Source organism: Triticum urartu, chromosome 3 (genome assembly GCF_003073215.2).
Source record: "Triticum urartu cultivar G1812 chromosome 3, Tu2.1, whole genome shotgun sequence".
NCBI classification, from domain to species: domain Eukaryota; kingdom Viridiplantae; phylum Streptophyta; class Magnoliopsida; order Poales; family Poaceae; genus Triticum; species Triticum urartu.
In genome coordinates this window covers 127989972-128008882 of record NC_053024.1, presented here as the reverse complement: position 1 = coordinate 128008882, position 18911 = coordinate 127989972, and the positions used below count along the sequence as shown (strand labels likewise).

Below are 18911 nucleotides of genomic sequence, written 5' to 3'. Positions count from 1 at the left end.
CGGGCAAGACCCATTCGAGCTGCATCGCGATATAGCCCAATATAGAGGCGCCCACACCCCTTATGCTTCACAGACGAAGTAATGGAACATCAATTCCCAGAAGGTTTCAAACCTGTAAATATTGAATCATACGACAGCACAACAGATCCCGCAGTATGGATCGAGGACTTCCTCCTCCACATCCACATGGCACGCGGTGATGACTTACACGCCATCAAATACCTCCCACTAAAGCTCAAAGGACCAGCGCGGCATTGGCTCAACAGCTTGCCATCGGACTCCATTAGCTGTTGGGAAGATCTGGAAGCCGCATTCCTCGACAACTTTCAGGGCACTTATGTGCGACCACCAAACGCCGATGATTTAAGTCACATAATTCAGCAGCCAGAAGAGTCGGCCAGGCAATTCTGGACTCGGTTCCTTACAAAGAAAAATCAAATAGTCGACTGTCCGGATGCGGAAGCCTTAGCGGCTTTCAAACACAACATCCGAGACGAGTGGCTAGCCCGGCACCTTGGTCAGGAAAAGCCGAAATCTATGGCAGCTCTCACGACGCTCATGACCCGCTTTTGTGCGGGAGAAGACAGCTGGCTGGCTCGCAGTAATAACATATCAAAGAACCATGTTACCTCAGACACCAAGGATGGCAATAGCAGGTCACGTCGCAACAAGCATAAGCGCCGCATTACCAGCGAAAATACTGAGGATACGGCAGTCAATGCCGGATTCAAAGGCTCTAAACCCGGCCACCGGAAAAAGCCATTCAAACAAAGTACACCGGGTCCGTCCAGCTTGGACCGTATACTCGATCGCTCGTGTCAAATACACGGCACCCCAGACAAGCAAGCCAATCACACCAACAGGGATTGTTGGGTGTTCAAGCAGGCCGGTAAGTTAATTGCCGAAAACAAGGACAAGGGGCCGCATAGCGATGACAAGGAGGAACCCCGGCAGCCGCACACTGGAGGACAGAAGAGGTTTCCCCCGCAAGTGCGGACGGTGAGCATGATATATGCAACCTACATCCCCAAGAGGGAGCGGAAGCGTGCGCTCAGGGACGTATATGCGTTGGAGCCAGTCGCCCCAAATTTCAACCCTTGGTCCTCCTGTCCAATCACCTTCGATCGCAGGGACGACCCCACTAGTATCCGTCATGGCGGATTTGCCGCACTGGTCCTAGACCCAATCATCGACGGATTTCACCTCACTCGAGTCCTTATGGATGGCGGCAGCAGCCTGAACCTGCTTTATCAGGACACGGTGCGCAAAATGGGTATAGACCCCTCAAGGATCAAACCCACAAAAACGACCTTTAAGGGCGTCATTCCAAGCGTAGAGGCCCATTGCACAGGCTCAATTACACTGGAAGTGGTCTTAGGATCCCCGAATAACTTCCTAAGCGAAGAGTTAATCTTCGATATAGTCCCGTTCCGCAATGGTTATCACGCGCTGCTCGAGCGAACCGCATTTGCTAGATTCAATGCGGTACCGCATTATGCATACCTCAAGCTCAAGATGCCAGGACCTCGCGGAGTTATTACAGTCAATGGAAACACAGAGCGCTCTCTCCAAACAGAGGAGCACATCGCGGCCCTCGCAGCAGAAGCGCAAAGCAGCCTTTCACGGCAATCAACCAGTTCAGCGTTTCAAAGCCCGGACACCTTCAAGCGCGCTTGGGGCAATCGGCAAATAGACCGCCTGGCGCGGTCTGAGCTCGCGTAGCAATACGGCGGCCACCCCAATCCCAGCCCAGCGGCGAAGCTCATGCCGCGCGTACAAAACTACGCATTAAAAATACCATGGGCACAGGTGGGAAGGGGGCACAACTACGGCACGCCCCAAGACGCAGCCAAAACCGCACTAGGGGCTTCCCGTTTGGTTATTTTTGTTTTTCTTTCAGGACCTTAATCTCTGGAAACACTGTCCGGGAGCACTATTGCCGAACACATGATGCAGCAACCAAGGAGGCAGACAACTACGTTATACCACGGAATTCCCAGGTTGATTTCAGTAACGAGCGAAATATTCGATTTCATATCGTTCCTCAGCTTGCCCTTGGGAGGGACATAGTCCTACTCTTTGCTTATCGCACTATCTGTATCACTCTGCTTCAACGCAATTTTTCAATAAACAATGCATGACATTACGACTATTATTGCATTCTTGTTATATATATATATATCTACGTGTTCACTAATGACGCCTTGCAACCATACAATTTGGTACGGCCAATAAACCAGGGGCTTACGTACGCCACAATGCGGTGTGAAAAGCCCGAACACTTTCACAAGTGCGGCGCCCCGAACTTATAGCATTATATGCATCAGCTCCGAATCATGTCTTTGGTCAAATGTTGGGTTTGCCTGGCTCCTATGTTTTGGTACCTTACGTTCCGCTCTATCGGCTAAGGTAGTGCTAGGAGAACTACTGCGATTGTGCCCCGGTTCTGCCGGGCTGAGCACCTCAGTAGAGAAAGCTAAAACTGACTGTCATGATAAGGCGAGAGACTGGTCACTGTTCGACGAGGTTTTTTGAGTCCCTAAAGACTTATGCCGCTTAGGGCAAGGGGCCGGCCCTGTCTGGCTTACAGGCGTGTATCGTGCCCCAAATTCGGCCTTCCGAATACCAGGGGCTTCGCCGAAATTTAAAATTATAGAATTCTATGGCTAAGTGAGAGTGATAAAGCATTATTAGTCTGGTTGCCTTGTTCGTTGTGCTGAGCCCCTCCCTCGAAGGACCCAAACATGGGAACAAGAGTGCTCAGGATTATCCCGAACACCGCAGCACTCGTGGCATGGGGGCAGAAGCTGAGGACTAGCCATCTCTTAGATTGGATAAACATCCAAACAGAAGGTAATATTTTAAATTCCAACAAGCGTTGCATAGCGCATATGAAACAAGTTTTCATACATACAGGATAAAACGACCAAGTCTCATTCAAATATTACATCTTTTCAGCACTCATCCGCGATAAGACGGGCACCCGGCAGAACACCCTCGTAGTACATCTCGGGGTGGCGGTGCTCCTTGCCCTCCGGCGGCCCCTCCTTGATCAGCTTCACGACGTCCAGCTTGACCCACTGCATTTTTACACGCGCGAAAGCCCGGCGTGCACCTTCAATGCAGACGGATCGCTTGACGACCTCCAGCCGTGGGCAGGCATCCACAAGCCGACTCACCTGGCCGAAGAAGCTGTTTGAAAGGGCATCGCCATGCCACAGCCGGACTATAAAGCCCTTCATGGCCTGATAGGCCGCCTTATGTAGCTCGACCATCTGCTTCAGCTGGTTGCTCATCGGTACCGGATGTTCGGCCTCAGCATACTGAGACCAGAACAGCTTCTCCGTCGAGCTTCCGTCCTCGGCCTCGTAAAATTGTGCGGCATCGGACACACTGCGGGGCAAATCTGCGAATGCTCCTGAAGAGCTCCGGATCCGAGGCCTTCTGTGCCTCGGCCTTGGCACTCTTTGCGCTCTCACGGGCCACGGCAAGCTCAGACTCTCGAGTCTTCAAGTCAAGCTCCAACGCCTCGTGCTTCGTCACGAGAGCCTGGAGCTCTTGCTGCACCTCGCCCACCCGAGCCTCGTGCTTCTCTCACTCGGTGCGCTCCTTGGCTGCTGTATCTTCGGCCTTGGTCAGCGGTTGCTTCAGGGTTGCCACCTCAGTCATGGCCCATGGAAAACATACAATGATCCTGTCATTCTGAATCGCGTCCTTTTTTATATACATATCTATAGACGGGGTATTACTTACCCTTGTTCTCCTCGATCTGCCTCTTGGCAAGGCCGAGCTCCTTCTTGGACCCCTCGAGGTCCTGCTTCAGCATGGCGACCTCCGCAGTCAGTGCGGCGGACGCCAACAGCGAAGCCTGCATACGCATATCGACATACTTATGTTAGACTCCTGCGGTATTATTTGATCCTCTGTTCGGTTTTTCTTTTTGAACACCGAACAAAGCATCAGGGGCTACTGTCTATGCGGTAATATTTCTACTACATTTTAAAACACTTACCTCGAAGCCTGTTAGAAGGCTGGCACAGGCTTCAGTCAATCCGCTCTTGGTGGACTGAACCTTCTGGATGAACGCACTCATGATAGTGCGGTGCTCCTCGTCGATGGAAGCACTGCGAAGCGCTTCCAGTAGATTGCCCGGTGCCTCTGGATGGACAGAGGTCACCGGCACAGGCGTCTTGCTCCTCTTAGAAGGAGACCGCCTGCCCGAGCCCGGAACCGCTGGAGGGTCCGGCACGGTGTTGGGCTGAGGGCCGAACTCGGAGCTCTCGGGGGCCCCGTCCCCTTAGCTCCCGGAGTCCGGAAGGTCGCCTTGAGGCGCCTCCGGGACTGTCTCCCCTTGATCCGGTGCCTCTTGAGACAACACCTCAGCATCGTCGGCAGGATGAGGGGAGGTGGCAGTCGGGACTGGATCGCTATCCATGTCCGATGAGCCCAAGGAGCCATCCGATGATACCTCGATATTGGCTCGGGGCGGCCTGCATAATTATGTTTGGCGATTAAGGAAAGCAGTGCGACAATGGAATCCTATTAGTTACTCTGGTATCCGAATACTTACAATCTCCCCGGGGGCTTGACCCTGGGCAACCACTCGTCTTCGCCTTCGTCGGCGGCGGTGGAACTGTCCGAAAGGAGAGTCCTTCCCTTCTTAGACCCTCCGGCCTCCCCGATTGGGGCGGCCTTCCTTTTGTTGTCTCTCCCAGTCAGTGGGGGAGCATCTTCTTCTTCTTCCTTGTCTTCGAGGGAGGAGTGTGCCGTAGAGTCATCGGACGGTGAGTCCGACGACGCCTGGCGTCGGGAACTCTTTCGAGCTCCATTGGGCTTCTTGGTCTTCTCCGGCACCTTGTAAGGGGCCGGAGTCAACATCTTCGCCAAAAGAGCGTCAGCGGGGCCTTTGGGCAAAGGAGCTGGACAGTCAATCTTTCCGGCCATCTTCTGCTAGTCCTGTCAAAGGTACGGGAGTTTAGATCCCGCATAAAGTCAATCTATATAAAAGATGATTATCCTGTGAAAGGTAAAGCAGCTTAGCGCACTGGCTTGGTGCTTCGCACTGAATCCACGATCCTCAGTAATAGGGGGATGGACCTCGGCACTTTTGAACAGCACCCTCCAGGCGTCTTCATGAGTCGTGTCGAAGAGCCTGTTCAGAGTTCCGTGCTGCGCCGGATTGAATTCCCACAAGGTGAACTCCCATTGTTGGCATGGCAGTATCCGGCGGATGAGCATGACCTGGACTATGTTGACAAGCTTGAGCTTCTTGTCCAACATGTTTTGAATACATGTTGGACTCCGGTCAGCTCCTTCGAACTACCCAGGACAAGCCCTTCTCTTTCCAGGAGGTGAGCCGCGTGGGGATGCCAGATCGGAACTCGGGGGCCGCTGCCCATGCGGGGTCGCGTGGCTCGGTGATATAGAACCACCCGATTGCCACCCCTTTATGGTTTCCACAAAGGAGCCCTCGAGCCATGTTATGTTGGGCATCTTGCCCACCATGGCGCCTCCGCACTCTGCCTGGCGGCCGCCCACCACCTTCGGCTTGACATTGAAGGTCTTCAACCATAAGCCGAAGTGGGGCTTGATGCGGAGGAAGGCCTCGCACACAACGATAAACGCCGAGATGTTGAGGATGAAGTTCGGGGCCAGATCGTGGAAATCCAGGCCATAATAGAACATGAGCCCCCGAACGAAGGGATGAAGAGGGAATCCCAGTCCGCGGAGGAAATGGGTGAGGAATACCACCCTCTCGTGGGGCCTGGGGGTGGGGATGAGCTGCCCCTCATCTGGGAGCCGGTGCACGATGTCGTCGGGCAGGTATCCGGTTCTCCTCAGTTTCTTGATGTCTCCCTCCGTGACGGAGGAGACCATCCACTTGCCTCCTGCTCCGGACATGGTTGGAGAAGGTTGAGGTGGAAGTGAGGACTTGGGCGCTAGGGCTCGAGTGTGCGAAAAGGATGAGCAAAGGAGGAAGAAGGCGTGGATAGAAAGGTGAATCCTTGTCCCTTTATATGGGCGGACGAAACTAAGCATCCCCACTTGCCTGGTAAAACTCGCTTATCCCCCAAGCGCCGCAATTGATGGCGCGGTTGGGTTACCCACACCCGTATTGATGAGAATCCCGTAATAAGGGGACACGATCTCTGCTTTGACAAGACGTGTCGAAAAACTGCCTCGCGTTATGTGCGGGGCTTGTTAAAAGGAATGGTTCGAATAATCACCGGGCCATGACATAACGTCATGCTACCAAAACAAGCCAGCAAGTTAGATCTGCGAAAATATTATTCTGTCTGCGGTGGAATGTGGAACTTAATTTGCAAGGTCGGACATTATCCTCGTTTTCAAGTTCTTCTGTGATGTATTCGGAGAAGGAACCCGCCTTGCAATGCCGAAGACAATACTGCGCGCCGGACTCATCGTCATTGAAGCCTGGTTCAGGGGCTACTGAGGGAGTCCTGGATTAGGGGGTCTCCGGACAGCCGGACTATCTCCATTGGTCGGACTGTTAGACTATGAAGATACAAGATTGAAGACTTCGTCTCGTGTCCGGATGGGACTCTACTTAGCATGGAAGGCAAGCTAGACAATATGAATATGGATATCTCCTCCTTTGTAACCGACCTTGTGTAACCCTAACCCTCTCCGGTGTCTATATAAACCGAAGGGTTTTAGTCCGTAGGACAACAATCACAACATACAATCATACCATAGGCTAGCTTCTAGGGTTTAGCCTCTCTGATCTCGTGGTAGATCTACTCTCGTACTACCTATATCATCAATATTAATCAAGCAGGACGTAGGGTTTTACCTCCATCAAGAGGGCCCGAACCTGTTACCATCCAGCCTAGACGCACAGTTCGGGACCCCATACCCGAGATCCGCCGGTTTTGACACCGACAACTGGTATTGAGGAATTTGATTGCAAGATATAGAAGAACTCCCCCAGAAGATGTGCATAGTAAGGAATTTGCTTTTGAAGAACACTTGAAGAGTAGAATCATGGAGATCTCCCCCTATATCTTGTAATTCATACACGCATTTGACATATAATATGAAGAATTTGAAATGCATGATGAAATATGGTGACTGATGTAATTCAGCATGCATGCATTAACATTAACAAGGAATAAGCATGTAGAAGAACACATCAAAAGTATCAGGCCTCCATAGAGTTCAAGTTTACAACTCGATCCAACAAAGTCTTCAAAAGAACGAGAGTTGTAACTTAGCAAAAAAATACCCATATAGATAGACCCGCTTGAAGACTAACTCAAATCCCCCCCCCTCTGTCATCGAATGACCAAAAGGATCGAAAATGAGGACTAACGCCCCTGAAGAATATCAAGTTGATGAAGGAGCGCCAGCGTTGTTGGGGTCGTTTGTTGTTGTAGGGCCTGCCGCAGTGTCGTCCAAGTCTTCATGCTCGTCGGTGTCGCGTGATGAAGAATAGGATCTTGCCACCAGGGAAGGAACCTTGACCTTCTTGTATTTCTTCGGTGGAGGTGAAGACCCGTCAAAATCCTCCTTGAGACCCATTTGCTTCAGATTTTCTTCACCGTATACATGTGAGAGAATAGCCCAGGTGCGATCGAAGACTTCATGGAGGTAATAATGGTTTTTCTTCACTGCATTATGTGTAGCAGTCATGTTGTGAATAATAGAGCCAAACTGACGCTTAACCCATTTGTGGTTTCGATCCACCTTCTGGTGAAGACTAAGAAGCAGCTCACGGCCAGTCATCACACGAGGAGCAGTAGCTTGAGGATTTGGCTTGGATGCATTAGCAGCAGAATCATGAGTGGCAGACTCATCATTGGTGGAATAAGATGAAACTTTGCGAAACTGACCATCCAATGGACGAATGCCTTCATCTATAACAGCAGCAGCTTTGCCCTTGTCATTAGCTGAGGAAAATGTCCTTTTGAGGACTTCAATGGGGGGCAAGTAGCTTCAATGGTTGAGAGTGTCAGCCTTGTAGTTGAGTGAAGACCTTGTTCTAAGGAATCTCATAATCCAAGGAGTGTAAGGCTTCCGCTCAAACGGAGAAAGTGCAACATTTGCCAGAGTCCTCATGAAGAAATCGTGATAATTGACAGGAATGCCATGAATGATGTTGAATAGCAGATTCTTCATGATGCCAACAATTTCCTCATCAGACGAGTCGTGGCCTTTGATCGGACTCATTGTCTTCATTAGAATGCGATGGATGGTTCTTGGTACATACAACAATTCCTTCACGAGGAATTTGGTCCTTGGGGCTTGACCTGGCTTCAGAGGCTTCATAAGCACTTGCATATAATGAGCAGCAAGTTCAGGCTCTTGGTACAAGCAGCGAGCTCCTTCAATGGGTGGACTGATGGGCAGGGCGTGAAGTAATTCAGAGGCTGGTACCTTATAGTGAGTGTTTTCGGTCATCCAGTCCAACACCAGGTGTTGATGTCATCAGCATCGCCGATGATGTGCAAGGTTGCATAGAATTGAAGAATGAGTTCTTCATTCCAATCGCAAATATCCGTGCAAAAGTTGTGGAATCCTGCGTCATGAAGCACACCGAGAACTGGAGTAAAACAAGGCATGGACTCCATGTCGACGTGAGGAATATGCTCATGGTCGAAGATTTTGTCCTTGTTGAAGAGCAGTGAAGAATAAAAGTTTGCTTGGCTGGCAGTCCAGAAGTGCTTCCTTCTAAGATGAGCAGAGTCATAAGGATTATAATCAGTGAAGAACACGTACTTGCCGAAGAAGTCTTCAGCCTTGAATTTTTGTTTCTTCGAGAATGGATCCTTTGGCTTGGGCTGAGGAGTATCAGTCAATTGCATCACCACCTCAGGAATCGCAATCTCGGGTTCCACGGGCTGAGGAATTTCAGCTTCTTCTTCAGTGGCAGCCTGGGTATTCAATTCTTCATTTACATTTTCTTCAGCACTAGTGGCTGGAATATCTTCATGGATAGATGGTGTGGCATGTGGTTCATCAGATCCAATTTGAACTGTAGTTACTGGGGACTGGGGAATTTGTTGCAACAGTGTGAACAGAGGAGAGTTGGGGTGCTGATTTTCCCAAAAGTCATCATTCAGCACTGGTGTAGTACAACCAATGTCCACATCTTCATCTTCACACTTTTCTTGAACGTAGGCCTCTTCAGTAGTGAACTGAGGCATAGGTGATGAAACTATTGGGGTTGAAGGGATTGCATCCACTTCAATTTCTTCACCCAACTACTCTAACGAAGCAGCAGAAGGAATCTCTTCATCTGATTCACTTGGAATCACATATTCTTCATCAAAAGGAACAAGGTCCTTTGATGGCATGGATGAGACTGGAATGGCATCAATTGGATTTGCAAAAGAGCTGGTCAAGGGCTTCATCTTCTTCGAAGCTGAAGAATCTGATGAAGTTGATGCCTTCCTTTTCTTCACAGTTGCACACTCTGTAGCCTTGGTCTTCTTCACATCTGATGCAGATGGAAGGATCAGAGTAGGTGTAGGCACAGGAGGAGCAGAGGAAATTGGTTGAACTTCTTCAGAGACAACTGATGCAGTTGCCCTGATTTGTTCATTTTCTTCAGGCACACCGGTTGAAACTTCAGCTGTCCTGGCAATTTCTTCATGTGCAACACTAGAGGTTGCCCTGGCAATTTCATCAGCAGCTGGAATGCAGTCATCAGCCCTGGTACTTTGAGTTTCTTCAGCAGCCTAAAAGTCATCAGTGGTGCTGGCATTTTCTTCAGTCGGCTGAGCTGAAGCCTCAGCCTAAGGATTTTCTTCTTGCGTTGGGGCTACAACATTGGAAGTGAACTTCTCAGTCAAATTCACGAACCTGACTTTGGCTCCAAGCCAGTCAGCACGGTATACATCAAATTCATCACTGGGTTTCTTGATCTCATATTGAATAGTGACAAGTTCTTCAGTTGTCGTAGAGACAACGTTTTTCTTCAAGAAGCGCTCCTTCCTGTACTGCGCTTTCTTGAGCTGCCTGGCCTTCTCAAATTTCCATTTTTCTTCTTGGATGAAGGCAGTCAGCATATGACATTGGATAGGAGTGAGTTTGAAATCAGGCATAGGAGTATTTGGATCCTCGTGCCAGAGATCAATGTAATCGAGGGTCAACTTGGGATCCAAAAGAAGAGGCACATTTGTGCCTTTGGCTCTAGCAGCCTTGAGTTGCCTGTCTCTGATGATTTCGACAAGTTCCTCATCATCAGTTTCGCCTTCATTAGACGGCACTTGGAAGGCGAGCTGCTTCTTGTGAGGACTTGGGCAAGAGCCTCGTCCAGCAGTGGCCTTTGTCTTCAGCAGAGACGGTCCAGTTGAAGAATTTGGTGCAGCTGAGGAACTAGCAGAAGCTCCTGAGGCAATAGAGATGCCCATTGTCCTTTGGCATGTGGCAAGATGCACAGGTGCAGAGGATTTGGACGGAGCAGCTGAGGACTTTGGCGGAGGATCTAAGGACTTGGGAGGAGCTAGAGCAGCTTGAGGAATTGGCCGTGAGGGCTTTGAAGAATCTGGTCGTGAGGGAATTGCTGAGGAACTGGGTCATGAGGGCATTGAGGGTGAAGCACTTGGCTTATGAGTAGGCTTCTTTGCCATGGCCTTCTTTGGCTTGCTTGCAGAGGCCTCAGCAGTGGCAGCAGCAGTAGCAGAGTCTTCATTGAATTTCCTCACTGCTTCTCTTGCCTGTTTGGATAACTTGGCCTGGCACTCGGCCCATTCGTCAGGATAGTCCTCACCGCGCTTGAGGCTGGTGGGATCTGCTACTTGGCCAAGTGCCAACGAAGGTCTTGGGCATGGAGGATTTAAAGCGAACTTCTTCATGTACTTGGGAGTAACATACATGTACTCCCTCCACTCTCTTGCCCATCTCCTCTCTATTCTTTGAATGCGCCCCTTGCGCTGATTTTTGTCCTCTTTGCCAAACTTAGCCTCATCAGGAGTGCAATAATCCTTGTATATGTCATCAGGGATCTCAAAGGCAGTATTGACCTCAGGCCTCTTTCCTCCTTTCTGTGGCTTCTTTCCATCAGCCATTTTCTTTAGCTAAGGAATTTGGACAATTGAATTCTCTGAAGATGTATGCAACTTTTCTTCGAGGAACGCTGCAAATGAGTTAAGTTGATGAGAACCTAGTGATTCAACAGCGGGCATGTGTACCTGTGAACAGAGTATAGTTGCGAGGAATTTGGAGAGGTCATATGTGTTCTCAGAAGGTTTTCAAAAAGAACAAGTTTGAGGAATTTGACCACATGAGTCTTGAAGAATTTCACTAAGCGTTCTTTGTCTTAGGTTCTAGAGTTGTAAGATCAAAAATCCACACAATTGAGGAATCTTGAAGAAAAATGTTTCTTAGAGAAACGAATCAAGATTAGATGACATGTGAGGTGTTTTAGTGTGTGAGGATTTGAAGAAAAACATCTTTGAAGATTTTGTAGAAAACATTTGAATCAAAGAGGGTAGTAAAAGTAACTTTTAATTACCCTGAACTAAGAACACGACGAACTGGGAAGAGTAGATGTGAAGTTCGTCAGTTTAGATCTTCCACGACCTAACTCGGCCGAGGAAGATAGCTACGGTGGTGGCGGAGTGAAGAATTCCGCAGCCGGCGCGAGTACGACGGCAACGAGGTCGGGGCAGTGAAGCTCTTCCTCACCGGCGATGATGGAGTAGCGGCGGCACAAGGGTTTGAGAAGCTCGAGCTGGAGTGAGGTTGAGCGGAGTAAAAGAGAAGTGAGGAAGGGGGGTATTTATAGAAGGAGTGAAAAATTGTTCGCCCGAAGAATTTGGACGAACGTGCCCCTGACCATTCTCATTCGCTTGACATGTGTCACCCACGTACTGAGAGGTGGAGATCGTGTGAGATCGTGGGTGAATAGATATGTATTATCATGGGATGTGGAACGGTTTGAGCGGCAAAGACGAAAATTTAGATAAGATAAGTTAAAAAGTTCTATTCGCAAATTCTTCAGCTGACAAGGACACAGTGAAGATTTTGAACGAGTTTCAAATAGAACGCACATGAAGAATTTGTGAATAGAATGGGTTGAGTATAGCATAGAGGGGGAAGGGTCCAATCACATTCACTTAGCAGAAAAGGCAACTTGAAGAATTAGCAATAGGTGAATGTTGTAGAGGAGATAAACTTATATATATATATATATATATATATATATGAAGAAAAACGACGGAAAAGGTGAAGACAATGCAAAGTTGAAGAAAAAGAACAACTGAGGAATTTCAAAACTGAGGAAAAACTCAAATTGAAGATTTTCAACTTTTGGTGGTGGCGTGACCCATCGTATAAGAATGATGATTTCAAACACCGCGTACAATTGTCGTAGGGCTCTGAGAATCAAATTCTTCATTAATTTCTTCACACTTAGTGTTAGTCTTCATTGATTGAACAAAAAACGTTTCTTCTTGTGTTGCACATCTAAGTCATCAATTTTGCATAAGTGTTAGGATGAGTGTCCTTTTCAAAGAACATTCGAAGATTCTAAGATATTTAGCTCACACCCCAACTTGCTAAATCTCTTCTCATCCAAGGGCTTTGTGAAGATATCAGCTAGCTATTCTTTAGTCTTCACATGATCAATAGAAATGTCGCCCTTCAACACATGATCACGAAGAAAATGATGACGAATTTGAATGTGCATTGTCTTCGAGTGCTGAACTGGGTTGTGAGCAATCTTGATTGAACTCTCATTGTCATACTAGAGAGGCACATTCTTCATGTTGATGTCGTAGTCCTTGAGAGTTTGCTTCATCCATAGTAATTGAGCACAGCAAGAACCAGCAGTAATATGCTCAGTTTCAGCAGTAGACAGTGACACGGAGTTCTGTTTCTTCGAGGACCAACAGACCAAAGATCGTCCGAGGGAAATGGCATGTGCCTGATGTTGACTTGCGGTCCACACGATCGCTAGCATAGTTAGACTCTGAATATCCAATGAGATCAAAAGCCGAGCCCTTGGGGGTACCATAATCCAAGTGTTGGTGTGTGAGCTACATATTGAAGAATATGCTTCACAACCTTATGGTGTGATTCCTTCGGTGTAGCTTGAAATCGGGCACACATGCAAACACTAAGCATAATATTTGGCCTAGATGCACATATGTACAATAGAGAACCAATCATGGATCAATATACCTTTTGATCAAAGTCAAAACCATTTTCATCAGTGCATAGATGGGCATTTGTGAGCATTGGAATTTTGACCCCTTTGCAATCCTGCATGCCGAATTTCCTCAATACGTCCTTGAGGTATTTCTCCTGAGATATGAATATGCCATTGTGTTGTTGACGAATTTGAAGACCTAAGAAGAATTTCAATTCTCCCATCATAGACATTTGATATTCTTCACTCATCATATAGGCAAATTCATCACTCTAACGTTGGTCAGTACAGCCAAAGATAATATCATCAACATAAATTTGGCACACAAACAATCCACCATCATATGATTTAGTGAAAAGAGTAGGGTCAAGTGAACCAGGTTTGAAGCCTTTCTTCATGAGGAATTCCTTCAAAGTATCATACCATGCCCGAGGGGCCTACTTGAGGCCATAGAGGGCCTTATTGAGTCTGAAGACTTTGTCAGGATGCTTTGGATCTTCAAAACCTGGGGGTTGAGCAACATATACTTCTTCCTCAAGCTTACCATTGAGGAATGCAATTTTCACATCCATTTGATATAGAGTGATATCATGATGGTTAGCATAAGCAAGTAATATGCGAAGCCTCAAGTCTAGCAACAGGTGCAAAAGTTTCATTGAAATCAATTCCTTCAACCTGTGTGTAGCCTTGAGCTACAAGTCGTGCCTTATTCCTCACCACAAGGCCATTTTCATCTTACTTGTTGCGGGAGATCCACTTTGTGCCAATGATACTGTGCTTGTGAGGATTTGGACGTTTGACCAGTTCCCAGACGTTGTTGAGCTCGAACTGATGTAATTCTTCTTGCATAGCTTGAATCCACTCAGGCTCTAGAAATGCTTCATATACCTTACTATGCTATGTGATAGAGACAAAAGCAAAGTGCCCACAAAAGTTAGACAAATGTGAAGCTCTTGAGCGTGTGATGGGACCTGGTGCTTCAATGTCATCGATGATTTTCTCAATCTGCACTTCATTTGCAACGCGAGGATGAGCTGGTTGTCGTCGAAGAATTTGATCAGCATTTTCTTCAGCACCATTTTCTTCAGGTGCATTAGCTCGACGTTCTTCGCGTTCTGTAATGAATTCTTCAGCAGATTATTCATTTGGAATGACATCCTCAGTAGCCTTGAACTTGATAGTTTCCTCAGGTGCTGGTTCATCTATCACAGAAGGTAGGTTCTCTCTTTGCGAGCCATTAGTTTCATCGAACCGCACATCTACAGTTTCAGCAATTTTGTGAAGAACGTTGTTGAAGACTCTATAGGTGTGTGAGTCCTTTTCGTAACCAAGCATAAAATCTTCATGTGCTTTCGGTGAAAATTTTGAGTTGTAATGAGGATATCTAATCCAACATTTAGCACCGAAGACTTTGAAATAACTCACATTGGGTTTCTTGTCAGTGAGGAGTTCATAAGCAGTTTTCTTGAAGAATTTGTGAAGATATACCCTGTTGATGATGTGGCATGCGGTATTAATTGCATCAATCCAGAAACGCCGAGGCGTCTTGTATTCATCAAGCATGGTGTGAGACATCTCAGCAAGAGTCCTGTTCTTGTGCTCCACGACGCCATTTTGCTGAGGAGTATAAGGAGCAAATAACTCATGAGTAATACTGAGTTCATCAAGATAGTCATCAAGACCAGAATTCTTGAACTCAGTTCCATTGTCACTTCTGATGTGCTTGATCTTCACACCAAAGTTGGTTGAAGCCCTCAAAGAAAATCGTTTGAAGACTTCCTGCACTTCATGTTTGTAAGTGACAATATGTACCCATGTGTAACGAGAGTAATCATCAACAATGACAAAGCCGTATTGAGATGCATCATTTGAAACTGAAGAATAATGATTAGGACCAAAAAAATCCATGTGAAGCAATTCAAATGGTCGAGTAGTAGTCATGATTGTCTTCGTTGGATGCTTGGCCTTGGTCATCTTTCCAGCTTCAGAGGCTCCGCACAAGTGATCCTTGAGGAATTTGACATTCTCAATGCCAATGACATGCTCCTTCTTCGCAAGCGTGTGCAAATTCTTCATGCCTGCATGACCAAGTCGTCGATGCCATAGCCAGCCTTCTGAAGCTTTTGCAAGTAGGCATACGGCTAGTTGAGGTCATGTAGAGAAATCAACAATATACAAGTCTCCTCTCCTAAAGCCTTCGAAGACTTTGGAATTGTCAGCTTCCAAGACCACAACACAACGATACTTGCCAAAGACAACAACCATGTCAAGATCACAAAGCATTGAGACAGACATGAGGTTGTATCATAGGGACTCGACAAGCATGACCTTGTCCATGGGTCGATCCCTTGTGATCGCAACCTTACCTAGACCTAATACCTTGCTTTTTCCTTTGTCTGTGAAGATGATATGCTTCAGATGCAATGGAGATAAGGGAGCATCCATCAATAGATTCTTGTCACCGGTCATGTGATTTGTACATCCACTATCGAGGACCCACTCAGTGGCTTTGGGTTGATCATCCTGCAGATGAATTAGTGCAGCTTACGAACTCATATACTTCATTAGTGAAGAATATGACATCACAATTCATCAGATCAATTTCATCAAGTAATAGAACAGGTAAAACAATATGAGGACGTGAGAAATGAAAGTTCATTTCTTCAATGATTAGCCTGCGTCCCTTCAGGCAATCTCAGGTCTCCAGCAAATTCTTCAAACGTTTATGCACGTCTGGAGACCTGACCCTGTAGAAGAAATTAGTTCTTTTTCTTCACCACCCACATCTGAAGGGGTGGCAAAGAGTTCATCACTCTGCGAGATCCATACGAGAAAGGTGGCATAGAAGCCAGTCCATTTCATTTCACATAAGAGGAGTTAGGATAAGAATATGAATAAGCAGAGAAATTCTTTGAAGACTTATGAACATAATGGTTGGAAGAATAATGCTCATATTCATAGCCCTTAGCTCTTCCCTGCAAAACAGAGGTGTTAGCACGATGATGTTGATATGAGGACTTTGATCCTTTTGAGGAATTTGATCCACGTGAGGAATTTGGTCCGTATGAGGACTTGGATCCATATGAAGAATTTGGTCCATATGAAGAAGTTGATCTGGGGTTCCTATTCTTCACTGGTGGTGTCATGATGACATTCACCTGAAGATTTTCAAGGCATCTTTTGGGAACCCAGATTTTCTTCATAGGGGAACCGTTCCTGCAGTTAGTGCCAACATATCTAACAAATACATCACCATTCTGATTTTTGAACAGTTTATAGTTGGAGTCAACTGACTCATCAGCAGAATGAGGAGATTCACATGCAAAGCCAGATAAATTGGATGGATCAACTGGAGGTCCCTTTGCAGCAACCCATGAGGTTTGGGGGTACTGCTCAGGCTTCCAATATGTACCATCAGCATTGAGTTTCCTCTCAAAGACAATACCCTCTTTCCTAGGGTTCCTGTTGAGGATCTGCTTTTTAAGCACATCACAAAGAGTTTGATGCCCTTTGAGGCTTTTGTACATGTCTGTCATGTACAATTCCTTCAGCCCTGCATCATCAGTGATACTAGCAATGTTCTCAGATGAGGAATTAGTGATAGCAGAGACAGGTGAAGAATTTGTAGCATTAGAAGTATTTGAACATTCAGGTGAAGAATTAGCAAATTCGCGTTCAATGCACTTTAAACATGGAGGAACAAATTCTTCCTGAGCAGCGCTGATTTGTTGAGCAAGTAATGAATCTTGCTCCTTCTGAAGATCTTCATAACTCACTCTTAGCTTTTCAAGATCTTGCTTTCTTAGAAAAAAATTCATAAGAAAGCTTCTCATGATCAGATAAGAGAGTGTTATGATGACCTTGAAGGTTGTCAAACCTAGACTGAAGTCTCTGAAGACTCTCAGCCAAGGCTTTCGACTGATCCATTTCTTCACCCAACATATCATCGCTCTTATTTAGCATGTATTGAACTTTTTCCAAAGCTCTTTGTTGTTTAGTGGCAAGGGAAGCAAGTTTGACATAGCTGGGTCCAAATTCATCACCAGATTCATCATCACTAGATTCAGATAGATAGCATTCAGTTACCTTTGCATCTTTTGCCATAAGGCATGGTGTAGAAGATGATGATTATGGTTCGAACGTCATCTCTTTGAGTGATTCGTTGAAGTCCTCAAACCAAGGATCATGATGGGTTCAATGACCTTCATAGACCTTAGAGAGATGGTCCCAGATAAGCTTCGCGTGATTGAGATGCATCATGTTCCTGAACTGATTTTGAGACAGACAGGAGCAGATGACGTCCTTCACCGTGAGGTTGTGAAGGGTGAACTTGCGAATGTCATCAGCTTCTGCCATCTTGCACAGATCGGTAAGACCAATCTCAGTGACGGTCCATAGTTCACTGTTCATCGCCATGAGATGTTTCTTCACCATGGCCTTCCACCTTGGATACTCGTGACCGTCAAAGATGGGGCATGACACGGTCTTCATTCCTATGGTCGACATAACAAAAACTCCAGGCGGTTAAACCAAAATCACACAGAACAAGGGAGTACCTTGCTCTGATACCAATTGAAAGTGCGTTATATCGACTAGAGGGGAGGGTGAATAGGCGATTTTTATGAATTCTTCACTGAGGAATTTGCAAGTGAGGAAATTCCTTAGCGAAGAACTACTTGCAGCGGAATAAGTACTCAAAAGTAAACATAACAGAACACAAGCATGGTCATCATGATGAAATGAAGACGAGCACAGAGTACAGAAAGCGTAAACACAGGATAACACAAGATGAAGACAAACAGACTGAAGAAATTGAACTGAGGAAATTGAGAAAGTCTTCAGTCAAAGTCTTCAAACACAGATAAGAACAAGTGCACAACACAGTTATGAGGAAATGGAAGAGTTGAGGAAATAGAACCAATAAGCTTGGTGAAGACAATGATTTGGTAGACCAGTTCCAACTGCTGTGTTAGTTGTACGTCTGGTTGGAGCGGCTAGGTATTTAAACCTAAGGACACACAGTCCTCACCGTATTCTCCTTGAGCTAAGGTCACACAGACCTCGCCCAATCACTCGTGGTAAGTCTTTAGGTGACTTCCAAACCTTCACAGACTTGGTCACTTGGCGATCCACAATTCCTCTTGGATGCTCTAGACAATGACGCCTAACCGTCTGGAAGAAGCACAGTCGCATCGGATCCACGCAGGATCAATCTCTTTAGTGATGCTCAATCACTTTGGGTTTGTAGGTGTTTGGGTTTGGGTTTTCCTCACTTGATGATTTACGCTCAAAGTCCTCGGAGGATGGGATGCTCTCAAATGACAAGTGTCAGTTTTTCTCGGAGCAGCCAACCAGCTACTAGTTGTAGGGGGCGGCTATTTATAGCCTAGGGAGTAGCTCGGCATGATAAGACATAAATTCCCTTCAATGATATGACCGTTAGGTGGGTAGATATTTTGGGACAGCTGGCACAAGGCACAGCAACGGTTGGAAATTTGAGTATAAAATTCCTCAGGGCTATCATGTCCCTCACTGTGTAGGCAATCCGCACTGGCAAATTCCTAACTCCTCAGTCTGAACAAATTCCTCAGAGACCAGAAGAACTTTGTCTCTGTCACTGAAGAATATGACTGAACTGTATGAGATTTCCAATGGCTTCACTCGAAGGGATTGGTAGGTGTAGGATTTTGAGTTGAGCATCACATGGAAAATTTTCCTTATTATTTCCTCGACCCCCTTTAACAATACGGTGTTTCCTATGACTCAAGAAAGAAAAAATGAAACTACGAAAACA

General features: G+C 46.6%; 1 pseudogene; it reads right to left on the bottom strand.

Annotated features, from left to right (window-relative positions):
• Positions 1–8417: 8417 nt before the first annotated feature.
• On the bottom strand, positions 8418–17608 carry LOC125546729 (annotated as a pseudogene).
• Positions 17609–18911: the final 1303 nt, after the last annotated feature.